At 39.9% G+C, this 22489-nt stretch overlaps 2 long non-coding RNA genes across 2 annotated transcripts; one reads left to right on the top strand and one right to left on the bottom strand.

Annotated features, from left to right (window-relative positions):
* Positions 1 to 83: 83 nt before the first annotated feature.
* LOC114017122 (uncharacterized) lies at positions 84 to 21761 on the top strand. Its single transcript, XR_008730287.1, has 2 exons — positions 84 to 301; positions 18557 to 21761. It is a non-coding gene; the product is annotated as an uncharacterized LOC114017122 (long non-coding RNA).
* LOC129734744 (uncharacterized) lies at positions 1658 to 17571 on the bottom strand. Its single transcript, XR_008730288.1, has 3 exons — positions 10901 to 17571; positions 6530 to 6583; positions 1658 to 4561 (listed from the first exon to the last, which is right to left on the bottom strand). It is a non-coding gene; the product is annotated as an uncharacterized LOC129734744 (long non-coding RNA).
* Positions 21762 to 22489: the final 728 nt, after the last annotated feature.

The following is a 22489-nucleotide window of genomic DNA, read 5'->3' as shown; positions in this document are numbered from 1 at the left end:
CTGCAAGGGGCGGGGCGGGCCCTGCAAGGGGCGGGGCGGGGCCCTGCAAGGGGCGGGGCGGGGCGGGGCGGGGCGGGGCGGGTTGGGTTCCCCGTCCCAGCGAGGCTGCCGGCTCTCTGTCCGCTTAAGGCAATTACCCGGGGGTTAATTATCGCCTGGGTCCTGCGAGGCAAGATCTAGACTCCAGATTCTAGAGCTGCAATGGGGGGCTTTCGCCGCCGAACGCACCTCGCTACTCCGCACCGGGAGCGAACCTGGAGATCTGCCGCACGGGCCGTTAAACGTTCGTTGCTCCAGCGAGGTAAAACCCGGTGAAAGTGCTCGCGCTGAGTGCCGGAGTGACAGCTTCCAGTTCTACACTGCTAACTGCTTGGTTATTTTTACAAATTAAAACAGATTCAAAAGAAGAACAGAGATAACCCCCCTCCCCATCCTCGTTGTAAGCTTTGTGGTAGATCAGGCAGAGCAGGAAGAACGAAGCCCGGGCTCCCCCCTTCCAGGCCGCAGCACGATCGGGCAGCGCCCGGTGCGGCCCCAGCCGGCGGAGCGGCCGCGCTGCCGGGCCTGGCGCCCCCCGCCCCAGGAGCCGGCTCCGAGTTGCCCTGCGGGGGCTGCCGGTGCCATCCGCAGCACCGTGTGGCAAGCCTGGCTGTCTGTTAGAGGGCTGTGGATTGCACAGGACAGAGGTACCCCAAATTCGTGTGTTGAAGGCTCTGACGGATTTGCTGGTGTGGATTAAAGTGAGAGATGACCGATGCTTTACCAAGTATCCCCCTCTGCTGCAGACCTTATCCACCTACAATTAACCCTCAGATCTTTGCTGGTTTCATTTAAACACACTGGGTTTATTTCAGATTGCACTTAAATGCTGGGTGATAGCTGAGATAGCTCAAAAGCAAATGATGCATTGTCACAGCACTCTCCAAACTATCAAGCTGCAACAAGGTCTTTTGCCATCACATACCGACACACTTTTACATGCCAGTCCCTCTGCTGCCTTCTCCTCACCTCACCCAGGGCATGTGTTCTCTCCCTTCTCTCTGCTTCTCCCTTCATTGGCTCTCAACCACTTCACTTAACCAGCCATGCCTGCACCTTATCTACACCTGCCAACCTGACACCCTGAAGCCAGCCCACAGTTGTATATTATCAATGCTAAATAACCCAGCTTCATTCCTCTACAATGTATCTTTGCATAGGAAGCAGCTTCAGCCATTTTACTTACAACGGGTGACTTCAGGCTTGTACAACCTGTATGACTGAAGAGCATTCTCCCTCATGTGGCAAGAAAATGCGTTTCAGGAAGACTCAGTGATTTTTCACAGGAAATGGAGTGATCCTGTATAAGCTTGCAGTTTCCTAGTTCACTCTTTCCTGCTGTTTTCTTAAAGCCTCACTAAATACGTAAAATCAAGCTTACCTAAGAAGTGACAATTCAAAACCTATCACCAAATAACCAAACAACAAAACAGATGGGGAAAGATGCCTGGTAAAACCAAGGCAATACTGCAGAACAGGCAAGAAGGTGTCTGGTGGCACCTGCAGAGTAAGCAAAACACTGAACATGCCCTCATCCCCAAAATAAGTCATCAAGAGCAAATGAGATCACTTCCTATTTGTTTGAATCAAGGACAGAGAGTATAAAGCGTTCACTGAGTAAAGAAGAAAGAAGGCAAATAGCTTGCAAGGGGCTCTTAAGCTTGATCGCCTTGGCCCTGGTAACTGAGGACCACCATGGAGTGCAGCCGTCAGCGCTTAAGTAGCTGATGAACACCAGCTCCACTGTGTTGCGTGCTTGCAGTTCATCTGGGGTAGATGTAAGGACTGATTGTTTTGTATATGTAGCAATAGTGATCGATAGTAATTAAGAACTAATTATTAGTAACACGAACTGCTAATGAACATCTGTTTCCTTTGAAGCTTGAAACTGGCTTGATTTGGGCATTTCCTAAACACCCTAGTTGCAGTGATACCCAATTCCCTAAATGATACACAGAACTATGTATTAATTTGTAACACTAAGGATCTGAGCTTTCCTCTGTTTCAGAGGAACATTAAATGTGCCTTTTTACTTGTTGATTTTATTATAATCTTCCTTCAGTTAACCAGTTAATAGTAACTGGTAATCCTTACAAGGAGTAAAAAAATCAAGTGTTCGGTTTTTCGGGTTGCTGGCACTGCTGTTTACTGCAACCATTCTTCCCAGTTGTCATTACTCTACTTCCATGTGTCACCATTCTGTCTGTGAAATAGCAAAATTTCATGTTGTCTTTATTATCTTACTGCACAAATAATATTGGAATGTTAAACCCAAAATAAATACAGTAAATATATTTTTTAGGGAGTCACCTGAAGATTTTTCCTTTCCTACCAGACAATCTATTCAATTAGGGTCAGACTCAGTTTCAGATGCTCCTCAGTGTAGTCCTTGCATGAGAAAAATCTTTATCATTTTTTCTCTGTTATGACAGAACATCTGCAAGCAGAATTCTGAATTATAACCTTCCCCAACATACATGAATAGCTAGATAATTTTATTAATGTACTTTTTTACCATATGTCAAGTTAGAACACATTTCTCAGTCAAAGACTGAAACAAACAAGGACTCATTTTACTGTTAGGTTGGTTTGACTTCAGGTTTCTAAATTTATGTTGTCACTTCCTGTCTGTGGAAAATTAAAATGGTCAAAAAGCAAGCATTTATTTCATGGGCATTAATTAGAATACACTCTCCTGAAAAATGCTAATGAACCACAGTGGTACAAACAATTCAGTTCTTCAGAAACACACATGGAAGCAGTTGCAGAAAGATGAAGAAACCTGCCAAGTAGAGGAAACTCAGGTGTATTTCTTCTTCTCACCTTTGTAGCTGAGACAAGTTTCAGATCGGTAGTTAGAGACCTCTTGCCTGTATTAGAGGCTGTAGATAGGGATGTAATTTCAGACAGATAAAATAAGATCTCATGGCTGAAATAACATTTCCTGTTATTTGAGTAGTAAAACAGAAAAAAACTGTTCTTCACCTTTACAGTCCTTTAATATGCAGTCCTCAATACTGGAGATTTTGGAAGGTGTTTTCATAAAATTCCTTAGTCTGCGTGGCCCTCATACCTTTCCAGATATCTGGTTGCATTTCCCAGTTTAAAAAATGTACTTTGCCTCACTGTCATTTAATTCTCACTTAAAGTGCATTGCCTAGTATGCTTTATTTTGCTACTCAAACTCACCTAACATGGTAAAGTTTCACCACTTTAAGCCCCGCAGCTTTAAAAATCTTTCCTTTGGGCTTGCTTTGACAGGTTTCACATAAATAACAAACCTTGATATCCAAATATGAATTCCTGCTTAATTGCCAGTATAGTGCCCAATTTTTCATAGATTAAAATTGCTAAAACAAGCCAGTCAGATTATAATACAAATTAATCTTCCTTTTCACTGTGCTTCATAATTGAAGAAGCAGCCTTGAACAACTTTGGCACCTGCAAAACACTCAAAAGGCAGTCAAGTATACTAACTACTGACACAGTTTCATCCCACAGTTTCAGTGTAATTTGTGCAATGTCATGCTGTGGAGGAAAAAATCACCAGACCTTAAAACTGCTTGATTTTATCCTTTCTTTTAAGGTTCAGTGCATTTTCTAACCTCTGTTCTCATGTTTTCAGATCTGCAGTGAACAAGAAATGAGCTTGTTTGTGTCTAAAAGGTAGTGGACTACTGTCTAAGCTCCTGGTTGGTTGCATAAAAACCAAAATATAATCCAGGCAGGGCACCCCAAGAAAATAACATGTTTAAGTAAGTGTTTTAGGTGAAAAAGAAATTTAGCTGCACCCAAAATTAAGCATTTACTCTATTTCCACATGTACAGCTTCACAGAGGAAGAGGTTGAGAGCTGCTGCAGTACAAGGAGTTGGCCATCATGGCATCAGAAGAAGGGAGGTTATTGGGAAAGCTGTGACCCTTCTTACCTGGTGAAATGCCCCAAATGCAGTCCTGCAGAGTCTCAGGTTTTATTAACAAGAAGAATTTGTAAGCCTGTATTCATGAAAATACAGTTCTTCGATTTGAAATTTTCTTTGAAAGATCTATGTGCAATTAAGAAGTTCAAGCGGAGAAGAATTTAAGAATGCATTTCAAAATGTCAGTTTCAGGGTGGGGGCGTCTTTTTTTTTTTTTTTTTAGATAAATTAGTGAAATAAAGGTGATTGCAAATGTTGGGAGAAGCATTCACATTACAGAACTGTACTTCCACCACAACTCCGGAGGTGCCGAAGCGGAGCTGAGCGTGAGCTGGGGACGCCGCTGCCGGGGGCTCCTCCGCGGGCGGGCTGGGAGCGGGGACCCCCGCCGCACGATGCCGTTGCTGCACCGGGGCTGTCCCGGTTGCACGTCCCGAAGCCGAGACCCGTGCACACGCGGGCCTTGTGCTCCTCCTGTAACGCACAAGAGGGAGCTCTTGGTCACAACAACAGCTCTCCTTCGCTTGTCGCATTTTTGTTGAAAGTGCATTCCGTGCATAAGCTTTTCATACTTTTAAATTGGCTCTCTCAATTCGGTGATAACTGGATATCGGGGGGGAAAAAAGAAATTACAATCTCGGCCGTACATAACGTAGGCATAGCTCAACGGAATGGGTTGCAGCACCCAAGGCATATGCGCATTCAGGCATACAGTTCAGCACGCATGTTGCTTCAGGCACCAGGATATATGTGTACCTCCCTGTATATAACATACGAGATCTCCAGCAGCGAGGCTTACAAGCACCCATGTCCTGATCAGGCAGCTGCAAAAGCTACTCCATTGGAAATGAGGAAATGTTCCCCCATGGGAAATGTCAGTGTTCTGACATCCATGGCAAAGGTGGCCTGCGCTCGGCAGCGGGCAAGAATTCACCTCTGATTAACACCCACAGCTCCCAGCCCTCTCCGGGGGCAGATGCCCTCAGCAGCCTTGCTGCACCGCAGGTAACGCTGGGGTGAAGCACTAGGAACTATCCCCATTAATTCAATTTCTTTTGGACTTGGAGGGCTCAAGCTGTGCAATAGACCAGTTCCTCTCTGTTCTCTGGCTGAACCTGGACTTCAGTGGGCTCTGTGAAGGGGAGAGATGGGGAAGGGCTGAAAAAAACCTCGGAAAGACACAGAAAATGAAAGGTTGGCTGCACTGCAGTAGATAAGAACCCCAAACAATGCTCTGGTCAGATGTTAAGTGAAGAATATGAAGAATTAGGTCACCCTTCCCACAGCACTCCTCCCAGTGGCTCACCTTTTGTTTTGTTTTGTTTTTTTTCTTGTGGTTATGGCTGAATGTTGGTAATGCTGTTACACTTACCTAACGAAAGAAATACTTGTTCTTTCATATGTGCATTTTTATCCACTCAGATTTAAGGTACTTATAATATGCTATAGCACACTTAATAAGAGTAGTCTACTCTTTACAACTATACATAGTTAATCTTACAATAAAATATATCATTCTCTCTACAGAAACTGTTTCAATTAAAGCATTTTAAGCAATATTGTGGCTTCATAAGTCATGGACAGGTTTTAAAAGACCTTTATGCAAAATAATTCTATAAATTTTTCTTTTATATACCTAAATGGTTCTTCCACATTCATAGTAATCCCAGCCATTCATGGTCAGGCTGTAGTTATGCACTGAAAAAATGAATATGTTGGTCTGTTACCTCCTGTCATGCTGTAATTATTGCTTATAAGTAGCAGCCAATTGAACAAATAAAGCCTTTAGTATGACTGGCTCTCTAATAAATATGCTACTCTTAATATTTCCCCAAGGGACGCACTACAGAATTTCATACAAGTGAGTAATGAAAACTGTCTGGTACACTATCTGGCTACCCAAGTGTAGTCTGTTGATTCAAAAAACATCTGTCTTAATCTTGGGTAAAAGAACACCAGATACTGAATATTTAAAAGATACCAGATAAGCATTAGTATCTTAAGTATCGACAGTATTCTAAGCCAAAGAGAATTTCCTCATTTCATCTTAGACATAGCCAATACAGCAATGGCGTTGATAATATCTTGGAAAGCAAAATAATCAGGTACACTATGAATCAGCTGGCATTTTGTGGCTTTTCTGATATTCTCTGTGCTTTGTTACATTTAAGATATTTGTTATGTTGGTACATTCAGGTATTCTGTCAGGAAAAAGAAACATCTGAAAAAGCAATATATTGTCAAGGTGTTTAAATATAGGAGTCTCAGCCTAGTTGTAGCAACTTCTACCAGATGAAGTCTAGGCAAAGATTATCCATTAGGTAAATCCAGGGGGAAAAACCCACATGTAGCATTGCTACGTGTAGATAACAAAGAAGAGAGAATCAAATGTGTTGCATCAGGTGGAGTAAGAATGGGAAAAACAGGATTAAGGGGAAAAGCAAGCATCTTAGGTTGGATTGAAAATAACAACAACAAAGCTGCAACCCAGGAGCTAGTAGATGTTCTAAAATTGCTTTGCCATTCTGCAGAACAGGATATAGACATGTGAATGTGCATTTTGGAACTTACAGTTAGATGAAGAAACATGGGAACTTGTTATAGTCCTCATTCTTCTCTTTTTAGCTGCAAAAAGAAGTGAAGGGTCTGTAATGTGCGTATGACACCGAAAGTCATGCTTATACAATTTTTATGTGATTCACCAAAGCATTCCACAAAAATAGCTGGCACATGAAGAGTGACTAGAAATGCTCAGAACCTGGGTGACGGGTGGTGAGAACTTTTAATTGATAGACAGGAGATGTTGTCTACCATTGCCACTAGGAAAATGAGAGAGGGAAGCTCTTTGAACAGTTTTGAACAGAAATTGCTTCACAAACATTGCACTGAAATAAACACATCCAAAAAAATCTTGGTGCTAAGAGTGCCTCAGTTTATTGAGATGTACAAGGACACTGGAGACACTGGCTTCTGGAGATCATGACAAGAAAAGTAGAAGGAGGAGCAGGAAAACCCAGAAAATTATTTGGCTTCTTTCGTGTCCACGGAAAGATGAATAACATGCTGTTTCAGAGTACAGAGCCACCTTGGATTTCACATGATGAAATTGTGGACGTGACAGAAAATAAGCTGTTAAATCACATTCCTTTTCAGAAAGAAAGATCTATGCGCACACATAATTTCTTTCATCCATTTATATAGAAAAAAGGATTAATTAATAGGCAAGACACACAAGAATACAGTATGCCTCCCTGATTTGTTCTGCAACTAGTCTGTATAAAGAAATACAGATATAGAAATCTAAGAATGATCTTATCTGCATCTAAATCCAAAGCCTAATTTGGTGGAGATCTCACAGAATATGCTAGGACAAAACTGATAATGAGGATCCTCTGCCCAGAACACAGTCTTTTAGAAAATGGTTCTCTTTACTAGAAATTGGCTCAGACTAGAAGCCTCTGAAAAAAAGCCTTACCGCAGACGCACAGAGCTTTCTCAGTACAGATTGCTCAAGACTTTGGGCTAGGAGCCTGGAGTCAAAACTGAATAAAAGCTTGTCTGCTTAAGAATAATTTATTCTCAGCAGCTTCTGTTCTATAATGGCAAAGCTCTACCAGCCACATGAGGCACAGCAGGAGGAAGGAGAGAATTCAAGAGAAAGCTTGGCTTTGTACCTACTGCAGCCTTAGTCATCCTTTCTGAACAGAATTCATCTGCCAGCCATTTGCCAGACAAACACCTGTGAGGAAGTACAGAAGCAGCTGGTGTTAGAGGTGATAGTGCAACCAGTGTCTGCTGTGCTCTTTACCAAGTCCTGCTCTTCTGCTAGTTGCAAACAGTAATGCAAGTCCTATTATAAAAGCTAATGCATTGGGATGAATGAAGACATCCAACAGGCAACTGGGGATAAATTTTCTTTGGAAGAAAGAAAGAGTGAGGATGATGCTGTGTTTTCATGGATTGATCATTGTTGTTGCAGTTCTTTACTGTGTCTTAGGCACAGGGAAATAGTAGCAGTGATGGATAATAAAACCTGCTCACTCTATTCCTATTAAGGTTTCTGTTCCAGACTCATAGTTTCTGTTTCAGCATCCTGTAATTTCCCTAGTGCTCATCTCATATGGCCCTTGAAAACATATTTCCAAAGTATTTGCTCAGATAATCTACCTAAACTTGAATTGTTTATTGTTTGTCTTTATAAGGGATATGATAAAGTCCATGGGACCTATCACAATGATGTAAAACAGGTAGCTTATCAGAAGGTTAATAGATAATCAGGGTTTATACCAGTACTGACTATGAAACTAGAGAGACCTTCATGCTTGTATTTTGAATTACCTACCACAAGCTTTGATGGTGGCTGAGACATTCACAGACTTGGAAAGATGACATGCTTGTGCCAGTCTGCAAAATTAAATGTATACACATGGCTGCCTTCAAAAAATCCTTCCAGTGACTTCTATTGGCAGTTTTGTGACATACTTTGTGTCCCAGGATTTCACAGGTTCTTTCAGTGCAAAGAATTAATCTGTTTTTTTAGAGAAAGTGCCAAACAGATAATCTGAAAAACTTGGTCTGGTGTCATGCAGGCATTTTAAAGCAGATAGGGGAGAATTTTAAAGTGGCTATGAGTGGGAAGCAAGACCAAGAATATAAGGGTTTGCTTCAACAGTTAGATTTGCTTATGGGCAGAAGAAAGGTTGAGACACTATTGAAGGTGAGTAAGAGGCTGTAGTAAAAGTCAGTCTGCTAGGACAGGTATTTATTCCACCTTCTTGAGTGCTTGTAGATCTTCTGGGTGCTAGGAACAGCAGTTGTTCATTTTTCAACTTCTTTTTACAACTTATGATACTTTTATGCATTTTCAGTACAAAAATAAGATAGACTGAAAGCTGACTATGGTGTAGAAGTATGTAACAAAGTTGTATATAGAAATAAAAAAAGATTCTGTCTTAATGTTGTAGTATGTTTTTGATTTGCTTAATAACTTGTCAAGGTACAGACATGATTCTGACAAGGGCTTTTTTCTACAGGAGATGAAACACAAAGTGACATGAAGAAACACTGCAGAGAAAATAAAGTATTTCATGGGATTCAAGGACTGAATTAGAAAACCAATTCCATTTTTGAAAGAGCCTGCATTTTAATTCCAGAGGATTTTTAAAATTGTACCAGTTGTTACATTGCGAAATATTGATGGTGATAATACCAAACTCTGTAGAAGGAGGCTGTAATGGAGGTTGCAATGAGTTTATGATTTTTTTTTCCTGAAATTTAGGTGCTTAGAGTATACATTCTGCTCATTTGTCTAAACTAGAATTTATGTCTCTGGGTTGACGTTATTACTAAATAGCGAGGACTTTAAATTGTAGGGCTGCACCTGCAAAAAATATAGTAATCATCAACAGTCTGAAAGTCTGGACACCAGACATGTGACTCTGGTGACAAAGAGAACAGATAGTTTCTTTCATTCACAGATACCTTTTGCATTTGTACATTTTTAATATACTAGAGGTTGCAAAAAGTGGGAGAACATGAGAAAATAAAAATACTCTCTTTCCTTCCTGAAATAGTAGGCATGTTGTGTATTTGCATTCTTGAAGAAACTTTGGGCTTGGATAGGTGGTAAAAATAAAACTGAGGCTATGAGCAATACTTCTCATATCACTAAATGTACAAGTTGGAAATGGAACCTTTATAACATTACTGGGGTTTTTCCCCCAGTATATATGTCCTTTTCCTTTTTAAACATATTGCTACATCTCTGCAGATTATCACTAGTCATTGATTGTTCTTAACTTCTGTGTGTGTCAAAGGACACATATGCATTTCTTCCTTGTATTTGTCTATTAAGAATATTAGACATAACCTATGAGGAAGAGAAATCTGGCATGCCTGTCTTCAAAAAGATTTCTTTATTTTATCAGAGGTACATGGAGTGTAGAGGAAACTCTTCAGTCCTGAATTCATTTATCCAAGAAAATAAAGGTATACAGGCCAGGAGAATAAGCATATTATATTTTCTTTCTCTAGGAATAGGTAATTCTTCTACTGTGAGATTTGCTCTTCCCAGTCCAAAAGGCTCACCTGTTTGAGTGTGGAGATATCCAAAGTTTACCATGGATCAATACATAATGCTCCTAATGCAGCCACCTGATTACCTGTGCACCTGCACGTACAGGTCACCCAACTGAGGGCATCACATTCTGTCCTCTGTTACTTCTACAGCAGGACATGAATGTTACAACTCAGCACATTTCTAAGAGAGCAAAAAGGTGAACCAGCTAACTAGGGAGGGTGTCATTACAGGCAAAGAACTATGCACTGAAGTGATATATTCAGCCAGAGAGTAGCAGTGTCTCAGAAATAAAGGTGTTCTCTATCATATTTTCTTATCTCTATGTTTTCCAGTTGCAGATTTATACGATTAGTCATTTGCCACACTGATTAGAACAGGAAAAGTGTGCAGTTACATAATGGGATATATGTGGTTGCAATTGCTAGATCATTTGCACCTGTGTAAAGGGAATGCAAAATGCAGCCAGTTTATGCTTGCTTTGCAAAACAGAAATACTAATAAAATACTGGGAAATAGATGTAATCAGAAATGGTGAGTTTGGGCAAAAGAGGATTCTGCATTACTCGTTTCTAATTTGATCATAGTCTGAAACTAAGTGGCTGGGAGCAGTGATTTTATAGGCTGGTATGCCTAAAGAAGGTCTCACTCTAAATTTGTGCTATAACATACTAGTATGTATGCTTCTAATGTTCCCCCACCAAAAAGAGGAAGATCCACTGTCTTTAAAATAGTATGATTATTTACTTTAATGGAAAAACACTGAGGGTCACTTGTTCTAAGACTCATCTAAGCAAATCAGTTTCCTCTATGAAGAAATGCTTTTCAAAGGAAGATAGATGTCAAAATGTGAGGTTAACACTTACCTTCCTGAAATTCCTCCATAATTTACCTATGTCATTCAGGTACTCTTCCAACATACCAAGTGTAATGCTCATCTTTCTGAAATGATGCTTTTGGTCCTCTTGATATCATTTTTACAATTGTTGCTCCTTACATAGAAAAGATGTACACAGCTCTCTTCCAAAATTTAAAAAACTTTGTTCCCCCCCAAATTTTTAGACCCATTTAGGCAGCTCCACAGAGATGTTTGATTCAGAAACAGCAATAATGCTGAAAATAGACTGTGAAGGTTATCTAGTACCATATAGTTTGGAAAAATCAGTCAAAAAAACCCAACCAAAAACCAACAAAACCCTGAAAACAGTGATTCAACAAACTGTAGATGAAATCCAAGCTTTAAATGGAGACGGTGGCCAAACTCCCACTGACACACTTAGGCCAGATTTTCTCCTTAAATACTCAGCAGGTAACTTGAGACATAATACCTTTAGGTATTCACTGCAGTAACAAAGCAGTTGTTACAGCATTGCAGGGACAGATCGGAGCACAGCACTGAGGCTCAAGTTGGTTAAGAGCCTTAACTCAAACTTTCATCTTACCTGTTTATCAAACAAAGGATGTACTAGAGCTGTATCTCTGCCAGATAATTAAGGTCAAAGAAAAGGAGTTTGTAGTGCTTTAGATTAGGTTGCTTACCTTCTATTTAAGGAAATAGGCAGGTAATATGTATGTAAAATTAAAGAGCTTTTTTCCTTTCTTCTCATTCCTGCTTCTTGACCTTGTAAGTGAAGAGTACTAAGTTCTTGTGTTCTAGAGCACCAGGCTTGAAAGAAGCAGCAAAGTTTGTAAATTAGCCTAATGTCTGCATTATTTCACTTCAGAAATCAGGATCCTCGCTACTTTGTGAGTCCTGAGCATGAAGAACAAAGGAAATAGTGAATCCACAATGGAGAAGAACAAAAATTTATTTAGAAACATAATCTTTGTTATGATATTTAAAATGGGGGTGGGGGGTGGGGTTGTGGGTGGTGGTGGTGTTTGTTTTACTAGTTGCTGTCTGCCTTCAGCAACAAATCCTCATAATGAAAATTTCAGGAGGGAAGGACTTATCAACGTGGTATCTGTACTTAGGAACTCATGGTGATATCCCTTTTTCTTCTGAGTCATTGTTGAGCCAGCTCCCAAGTTCAATGTTTATGTGTTACACTTTTCAGGGTGGAGTAACAAACATCCTTCCATTCTCATTTAAAACCTCCCTAACAATGAATTTTCTGACCCCATCTGCAGCCATATTGATGCAATATCATCCAACAGCCATTGCCTTCTAGTGCTCCCTGTGTACCTAGTATGTTCACACAGAAACAGCCTTCCAAATTGCTGGTGATCTGGACAATATTTTCCCCAGCTGAAGCTGTCCAATCGTTTTCATTGAAACACTGTGCTTTTGCACACAAAGCATGCATCTATGCTAATCAAGCACCATTTTTTATCAGCAGGGTGTGCACAATCAAGTGTATTTGATTCAAATACAGAAACATAGGCTGGTTTACACAGTCGAAAGATTTGGTCTGGCAACTACAGGTATTAGGTAGAGCTAAAGGAGACTGTAGTGCTTATGGATTCTGATTTATTTTTGGCCTCTAAGGCAGAATGTTATTTCTTTAATTTCTTAATTAAAGAAGAATTTCTTATTATTATTAAAGAAGAATTAAAGAAAAGAATTTCTTCACCGGCACTAACTCAATGCTCTCATTGAGTTCCTGAGAGCAAGAGATGTGTTATTCCTCCTAACAACTTTGCTTCTTCGTATGTTCTTCCCTTGCTAATCTGACACAAACAGGCTTCTAAATTATCATCATGCCACACGTTACTACAAAATGTCATGCATTCCTGGCTGCCTCAAGACAAAACACTAGCTGCAAGATGTAGGAGCTTCAGTGAGACATACTCAGAAAAAGAATCCTGCCCTTGTTCAAGGGCATAAAATTTACTTTCAGATTTCATTAATTTCAGTGGATGGATGAAGGCAAAACAGGTAATTATCAAAAAGGGTACATAGATTTTTACAATATTCCTTTAGGATGTGCCTGCCATCCTAAGAATTGAAAATAGCCAAAATACTGTGTTCTGGCCAAAGAACTGCTACAACAGTAATATGCGATTTTTATGACCATTAACTTGAAACCAGTGCTATAATCTTCAAAATTACCAATCAAACTTTTTCCCTAGTCAGCTATTTGCTGTGACATGAAATGAGGAAATAGTTGCTTGAATGAGATAAACAAGCAACTTGCTATTATTGCAAAAATGAAGTGTGCAACTGCACAAGCAAAATAGTTTTTTACATTCTGGTTTTAGAAGTTACTATTTGTCTTATCATTAAACTCCATGTGACTAGTTCTGTACTCCTGCTTCATCTTACCTTAAAAAACCAAAACAGTTATTCTTGCTGCTCACTTTTTTTTTTTTTTTTAAAGCATTTGCCACATTCCCAGCTGTTACAAGAAATTTGAGTATACAGGTTCATTTACTCAGGTGTTTTGGCTAACAAAGGTCAAGAGGATTGGGTTATAAATATGTAAATCATTAATTGTAGCATGTGTTCCTTTTACTGTGTTGCTAAGAATCACACAGAAGAAGAGAGATTAAATACTTCCCTATAGGCTGCAGTTGTTCTCCCTCCAAGCTAGAGTTAACTCTGTCCTGGTGCCAAGAGGTATCTGCTAAGTTGCATTGGTTCCTTCTACCAGCCACTTGAACATCCACAAATAGTACATAGAGTTTTCTGTGATTGGAATCTTTGCTTTTCCTGGAGAACAGAGCCTAGGTTTCAAGTGCAATAATATCAAGTATTTGAAGGGTGCCAATGAGCCATTTTGTCAGATGCTCTGATGCACATACGTGTTTATAACATCAACTCTAAGCAGACCTGGGAGCTCATAGCATCAGGTGACTGATCCCACCCAGAGCACTTAACAGGTGAATAATGCCCTGAGTTCTGTGGGAACATTTCTGAGCTTGAAGTCTGTGATTTATTAGTTGCATAGTGGTGTCTGTCTGAGTACAGGGTAAATAAAAGCCTATGTCCCAAAAATATGCTTGCAAGTTATGGGTCAAACCTACCACTGTTCCAATGTGCTACCCTCTAAGGGTAGATGTTAGTTCAGGGGTAAAGACTAGGGATCTAGGGCAAATCCTAGCTGATGCAGCCTGTGACTTTTCAAATTGTGGTGGTTAGTCACTGAGTGCATTTGTACAGTGTTAACAAGGGTCAGGCTCGGGATATTGCTGACAGGGCCACATTGCACTTAACATGCTCCATTTCTGAGTAGAAATTTGGACATATTTTGGGGCTCTAAGAAAGGGCATGCTGTCCCACTCCAAACACGTCTGTGGAGCTCAGACTGAGACGGCCTCTCAGTAGGGATTTGGGGGTTGTGGTGTGGCTGACTGGCAATCTGGACCAAAGAGCAGCCTCGAACTGCAATGAACTGATACCGCAGATGTATCCAGCGCATGCAACACTTGATGTATATGCTTCCCATTGCAGAAGAAGGACTTCCATCAACAGCTACCACTTAAGAGGAAAGTTCTAGTACGCAAGATGCTTTCTCACCAGCAGCAAGATTAAAGCTGAAGAAAAACCTTGGAAAAGCAAGCAATGAAAGCTTATAAAAAAGGCAAAAATTGCAAAGTACCTAGCTTTGAACAAGGACATGTAAGAGCCAGTAGTGAGAACCATGCTAATGTTTTGGCATCCAAATGCAACTAGCAACCTTTGACTTTATGCCAGTTCAGCACTGGGTGTGAAACTCTTGGCAGTTTGCCCACACTTCACAGCATTTTTAGGTCTGGAGACACAAGGAGAGAGCAGAGAGAGAGAGCTGAGACCCGAGTATTCAGATGATTTTATAAGTCTTGTTTCTGCTTCTCTTTTCTACTTATAAGAAACTATTCATGACTTTTGGGACTACAAAGGATCTAACTTGAAAGGATCAGGTTAGGGAAACAAATCACATCCCCCATTTCTTTAAAAGTGGTCTTTAGATGTATTGAACTATATTTTGTGCTCCCTTTACACAAAAAATATTTTTTGTCAAGGGAAATTATTATCAGATGTGATTTTCAAGAAGTGAGCTGTCTTTCCAACTTGAAACACCAAACTTCCTTATTAAGAGAGAAGATTTTTGTAACATCTTCCAACCTCCCAGAAATATTAGACTGCCTAGATTATCTGGAAACAAATGGCCACAGCTCCTAAAAAATATAAGAATGTTTATGTAATTATTTAGTTTGTGTTTGCACAACAAATATACTACATCATGATGCTTTAACCTGATGCTTCAACTGAAGTAATTTTAGATTCAGTGGTTGCTTTTCCAATTCAGTCCGATAATTTTAATTGTACTTGCAGATGTGACTTTACCTAATTCAGATTAAAATATTATATATGTAGATATAATGTATGGTATAAAATCAGAAGTTCTCTCACTAATCAAATAACTCTGTTTCTAAAATTGTAAGTTAATAGGAGCAAAAGTATCTTTGAAATTCTGATAGTTACAGATTTTGCTCAAAGGTCTTCTGCCCATCTGCTGTTTAAGGCAGCAGTCCTCTCACTCAGAACTGTGCATGGAAGGAGAGGGAGTGCAGGCTGTGCTTCCCAGCATTGCTGCTGCAGACCTTTGCAGCAGCAAGCCCTGTCAGGCAGAGGGGGTGATCTAGAAGCAGCAAGGTTAGCAGAGGCAAACGCAGCTAACCTCAGGTCACCGGCATGTGAAAGGATTCCACTGGCCCTTTCCTTCTTTGCTTGTAACACCATACAGCTATGTATACTGATTTCAGTGCCTGTAGTACCAATTTTTATTGCCATCATCTTCCCCTTATAGGCAGAACAACCCACACATTTGCTGCTTTGGTTTTTCCAACATCACTTTGGGAGCTTCAGTGCCAGGCATGACTGTGCTACTTCAAAGCAGGGATCCTGTAGGAAGGGATTATGGCAACTCTTGCAGGCATTACTGAGGGCATAGTGTATCCCACAGTCTGCCAATACACATGCCTGTTTTTTCCCACACTGTCTTGGAGCGGGATGCAGAGCAGCAGGTACATTCATTTCTCCACACTGGCAAATCCCATATACCCTGTTTTGTACTATTCACACTGTTTTGTTCTCCTGCATGCCCTGAATAGAATTAACAAATAGAGTTTTTCCTTTAAGCTCCGGTGAACTTCACTAAGATACTCAGAAACTGCGTCAGAAGTTTTATGTAGTCTTTCTCACTGGTGTTTCTCTTGGCACCATTATTTCTTGTCTTAATAGAGGCACTGACATTTTGTCAGTGACAGTTCTTGTTCTGTATCACCATCAGAGTGTGTGACACATTAACTTCCAAGCAACCCAGAGGTTTTATTTGCTGTCACAGATCTCTTTAAATATTGACCTCTTTAAACATTAAACATTACAGACAAACACCCCAGATTTGACGATGCAGAGATTGCAAAATAAATTACTGTTTAAACCATGGAATGTGCAACATGACAATTCAGAGCAGCTGTCAGGGCCACCCCCAGCTACCCTCTGGAAAGTGCTCTCACCAGCTGCGATACTGGTGCTAACAGTGGTTTCAGACTTATTTCAGGAAACGTTACCATCAAATAAGCATACTGGTGAATTGCTTTAATGACTCCAAATCAATCTCTTATTGTCTGTCCTCTGGTTTGTGGAGTTATTACTTTGAGAATAATGAAGTGTCACTGGTCATCTGGGCACACCTAAAATGAAAGTATATGACTCAAGAGTTTTAAAACTTCAGTAGTGAGGCTTATATCTCAGCAATTTGTTCTCCAGGTAAAAAATTATTGGTCAGATCTTTGGCTGTTGAAATCACTTTGGCACTTGTGTCTGTATTGCCTTAGGGAGCTTGTTGCCCAGGTCCAGTTTCAAGTTCTTTGAGTCGAACACCTTGCCTGAAGAAGGGAGCGCAGGTTCTAAGCCATTACCATCCCCTGCCTGAGTTTTCCTGCTGGATCTGCCTCCTTTTCACTACACTTGAAAAATAAGAAACAGCTGTTTCTCTGGCAAAGCTCAGAAGAGTGTAAACAGTGCCGTAGTTACATGCTATACACCAGATATGTTTTACTTCAGCTCAGAAATAATCCTTTTGCAAGCAAGCCTACCTCTAATCCAGCAGGAAGACTTTTGACAAGGGCAGAACTCACAAGACCGTACCACGACTGTGCACTTTTTGCAGGACGTACAACTGATGACCTATCTTCAGGACAGAGCGATAAACCCTGTTCCTACATTGCATTTTAGGTGAGGCCAAGAGTGCAACTTGGAAGCAAACCTCCTGATTTTTCCCACATACCACACTGCAAAGGGGTCCTGAAGCGTATTATCTGGATTACCTGCAGATAACACTAACCCAGAAGATGCGCTCTGGAGTCCTGCAATCATTAATGAGTTTTCCATTCACAGGTCAGAACCAACCTGAAGTAAAACCTACTGAAATTAATATATTGTGGAATACCCAATCCTCAGCACAAATCGTTTTACTCTACAGATCCACTCCTACTGTGTTACCCTACTTGTCAATATATGCATAGCTCAAATGATCTTCTGATATTCAGTTACCATCCATCAGGTTTTCAACTGGAGTATCACTTTTGGAAGAGACTGACTAGTTCATAAATAAACAACCACCAGCCAAAGCAAAACAAAAGAAATTGTCTCTGGTTCAAAAGAGAAATGTCATTTCTCTCTAATTCTTCTGCTACTGCAAAGAATGCACGGGAAACGCTAATAGCCAGGGCTTACAGCCACGGGCAGGATTAAGGCTCAGATGATTTAGGTCACTGTTACTTCATTAACTTCAGTGGACAAAACAACTACACATCCCAGATGAAGATCCAGACAAAAAGTATCTTGCAATACGCACAGACTGCAGATTCAAAACTCAGGGATAGATTTTAATAACTACAATAAGGATACTATGCCAGGACAAATAACAAGGGCCATGCAGCTATTTTCTGCTCTTCATTCCAAACCTCTAGTTTTACTACGTTAGCAAGGATCAGCTAGAAGAATCCCTGGTGCCAAGGTAAGAGCCATGGGAAAATGACAGCTCCATCCTACACAGCTCCACAGAACACAAGCCAAACCCCTACAGTTTAGGCTTTCTTTTGGGTGGTAGATGTTTCTGTATGTATCCCTCCACCCATCCACACATATATATTCTCAGCCCAGGCAGTATTTAGAAATTATCTCTGCCTCAGAAGTGTACGTTTGTTTCTTCCTGTTTGAGCAACCTTGCACTGATTTGTTTTAAATTAATAACATGGATTACACCTCATCATTTTAAGGAGGTTTATCCCAGCCTGCATTCTAGCTAGTGGTATTCCCCTCAGCAGAAGCTGCAGGCTAGTTCTCCACCTAAAGGTTCACATTTGTATCTTAAATTTCCAGATCCTATTTCTGAATTAAGATTGATATGCTAAAAAAGAATCAATCTGGAAGAATCTCTTTCTGTTTGAAGAAAAGATTCCCTCTTGGCACCAGGAGTTACAGAGACGCCTTCCCCATTCATTATTTTTCAAAGATACTGGGGTTCAGCCTTCTCCTGCATTTCCAGTGCTGCTAGGTCTTGGTATTTCAGAGAACTTTTTTCTTTTCCCAGTGATCAAAGAACTGCAGGTCTTCCTACTAAGTGCACCTGGAGGTAAGTAAAATGATTACTATAAGGGGTGTGTTCTTGAATGTACATAAACTGGAATTTTACTGGGGCTAGTTGAATTTTAAAATCTAAGCAGAAGGTTACAGTCAGCTGAACTGACCTTAAAAGACCTACAGATAAAAAGACACAGGTTAATTCAGCTGTAAATCTGTGCAGAATGGCATAGCAACAGGATGACTGTCCGAAGGAGAACTGTTGATCTAACTTTAGGTAGCTGCTGAAAATTATTTTCCTGAAAACATAACAATTCTAGAATAGACTTATGCCCTTCCAAAGGGGCTTAAATAGTATGCAAAAGACGCCAGATAACTAAGAAGAAAACCCCCCAAATCGTTGTATATGAGCATGAAGCAGTATATCCTGTAAAAAACCACAACTTTCCCACAAACGCAGGGCCTAGGACACAAAGTCTTGGGTTTAATTTTCATGAGAGAATTTGGATTCCCAGCCACCTCTAAGCAGACTGACACCAGTGGTGTGGCTCTTGAGTCTGCCAGATGTCAGATGTGGTACTAACAATTGTCCTGCCATCACTGATGTAAGTTAAAATCCAAGACAAGTTACAATGAAAGCAGCAAGATATACTGGCAGCTTTAGCCAATGTGCCCTTTAATTGAAACAAATCTGAATATTCAGTTTTTCAAGTGCGATTGTGCAGCTCAAGATAACTACTCCACTTCTGTCCCAATGCTCTTTAGTTAGTCAGTACCTGCAACGTTTTCTGCAATACACGTCATTGAGACCATCTTATACAAGTGACAAAAAAACATACATGCGCAAAATACATTCTTTGTGTATGCAAGGCTCTTCTTTTCACACTGTCTCTTAAAAAACCTGCTTCTCTTCTCTTCCCTCCATCATGGCTATCTGCACGTCGTGCTAAGAAAGACATTGCTGCAGGAATAACAGGCCCAGTGGAGCCACACATGGAGGATAAACAAAACATCTCAGAAGCTGGCCAGCAGTTCAGCATTTTGTTTTTCTTTCTTTCAACCTACAGATACCATCCCTGTATTTAAAGTCAGGGATACGCTTACATGACTTAATTGAATTGGGACATCACACAGAAAAATACTTTATGTAAGCCTGACTTACCTACTGCTTTCTGCTGGTGCTACTGACGAGTCAGGCTGAGCCTGTGACAACAAGAACAATCGGCATTTAAAAAAGGAAACAACACAAACTCAGATCCTGATTCTTCCAGGTAAGGAAATCACTCACCTTGGGGATTTATTTGGCTGAAGTTACCGTGTATCAGATCTGACTGAAGTCTTGCTAATGCCTTTAGAAGGGAAACTCGCTCAAGATCAATACAATGTCAACTGCAAATGATTCATGAGGTGAATAAAAATGCACCCAACCAACTCACACAGCTAGAAACACTTTTCTAAGGCACACAGCTGCACTGTTGAGCTGCCTGATGGTCAAATCTCAGAACACAAGCTTTCCTCCACCTGACAAAGAGCATTCAATTTTAAAGAGTTTATATGGCCAGCTTTCTAGCTGCAAAAGGCTGTTGAAACATTTCAGTTTTGTTTTTCACACACTGTCAAAAGATTTTTTGTTTTGGCTTGTGTGCTTTCAAAGGCATAACAGAAATATTTACAAAGGCACTATTCATGCCAGAATTTAACTGTTGATTGACAACTCTTCTTCTGTGAGCTGGTAAAAGCTTGATGAATTGTAGCTTTGGCTGGAAAGAGCCAACAGTGAAACTGAACACCTCTTCCTCAATCCCAAATATCTGCAAATCTAAAGGTCCTTTTGTTGAAAGAGTACTGACTTTCAGAAAGCCAGGCAAAGAAGGAAAATAATTATTTTTTCAGTCCTTTCCTTGTTCTTATTGCTACAGAGTCCAACTCTGACACCTGAACTCAGAGCAGATATTCCCATCATCCCCATCAGCATGCCATGTGACAAGAGGCTCTTATCTTCTGTCAGGTGTTTTGTTTCCTCCCACATCAGTTCAATGAAAGGACAAAGCCAAAAATGCTGCCTGATCTTATGTTTAAAATATCTATGTTAGAAAAAAAAAAGAAAAGTTGAAGAAAAAGACCTTGTTAAGTGATGAGACTTTGTTTTCTGTACGTCACTGGAAACTGCCTTTTCAAGGCATGAGTTAACTGAAGAAGCAGACGTGTGTTATTTGGTTCACATCTTTCAGGAAAAAGTGATTTCAATATTTTTAAGCAGTATTTAAACAGAATTGTCTACTAAAAGAAATTCAGCAAAGTTTCCATAAAACAGCTGTCACTTTTAACTTATTCTGATATTTTGAGCTTTCATTTTTAAATCTCCCCTTTTAACACGCTCAGTTGGACTTTGTCTTTCAAATACAACGAGACAACTTGGCATTTGCATGGGCCAAGATGCTTAGAAGGGTTTTCATTTCAAAGGTGGACTTTCTGAATTCTCAGACAACAAGTGAGACAGAATCAATGCTAATACTCTGTAGTATAAGAATATACCTGGAATAAGGCATCTACATTAGCATTAGCATTTGAATTGTCTTGCTGGTGTGAGAATTATTTATATAATTTAATATTTCAGAATATTCTGACACATCAAACGATGTGAAATAATTGAATCAATGGAAATATCAATGATTACATGTAAAAAGACAGAAATACAGTAAGAAGGGGAGAAAATCAGCAAAAAGAGAATAGAAAGCTATTCAGAAATGCACATTTCCCGTGCAGCATTTTGACAAAATTTTGAGTGAGATTTTGTTCTCTGGCTGTCCAGTACTTTCACCACACTCATAAGTGTGTGAACTCTGAAAGAGAGACACCTTTGTCTCAAGAATGTTCACCTGTTCAGGTGTTCCTCCATTATCTGACACAGAACACTTTCTTGCTGCTCACTACTTTTAAAAGAGCAGATGACTGTGGCAGTCAGGCAGAGAAGCCTTATGTCAGCTTTTCACATGGTCTGTCCTATCAAAGGACATGCTTCCTCCCATTACTTTAGTAAAGCTGCTCATGTCATCAGCTTTTCAACAGTCAGCATGTCTAGGGATCTCTTTGCAACCCAGCCATCAAGCTTTCATTTGCAACTGCTATTTTATATATTTCTGTCAGCCTTTTATCATGACCTTAAGATCACATTTCTCCAATTATTGATTTCCCTTTTGAAAAAAAAAAAAGAATGATCATTTTCAGACATCTTATGGACAAGATTTTGGGAATGCAATGGTAGAAGAGAACTTTAAGCAGACAGAATAGATTGAAATAGCAATTTGTCTTCCACTTTTAAACTTTTTCTTACATAAACTTAAGCCATCAAATCTTATAAAGGAGAACTATTTTAAAAGCTTTCAGAGGAAAATCAGGAAAATGATACTGACAAAATAAAATCCTTGCCTGAAGCTATGCAGCCATCATTTTGGTAGGGTCTGTGTACATAAAGTACCCCAAGACTTAAAAAAACCAAACCAAAACAAAAAAAGTAAAAATCCACAAAACTTCTTCAGAATTCAGAAATTCAGAAATGAAATTCTTTGCTAGTATATAAAAGGAAGTCTCTTCCAGCCCTACCTCCTTAAAATGATAATTACCTTACAATCCTTTATTTATAATTCATACACATCTAAGTCTTGTGCATACACATCTAAATACCTAGATACATGCATTAGCATTCTTTCAAAATCAGTTTTCCATAACCGTTTCTGAAATTCAGCCTATTCCAAAACCTGACCCCCAGGTTGCTGCAGGAAAGGAATATTTTAACATCAGAAGCACCCTGCCAAATTTAGCACAAGAAAAAATTCATAGTAAACTGCACAAAATGCCTTCAGAAATGCATACTTGTTTTATCAGCATAATGTGGGGTCTGTCACAAGCATCAAAGTATTTTAAATAGACCTATTCTGTGGTG

The sequence above is a fragment of the Falco cherrug genome, chromosome Z, assembly GCF_023634085.1.
Source record: "Falco cherrug isolate bFalChe1 chromosome Z, bFalChe1.pri, whole genome shotgun sequence".
NCBI lineage: Eukaryota > Metazoa > Chordata > Aves > Falconiformes > Falconidae > Falco > Falco cherrug.
The sequence above is the reverse complement of the archived record's forward strand: the minus strand, read 5'-3'. Positions and strand labels throughout refer to the sequence as shown.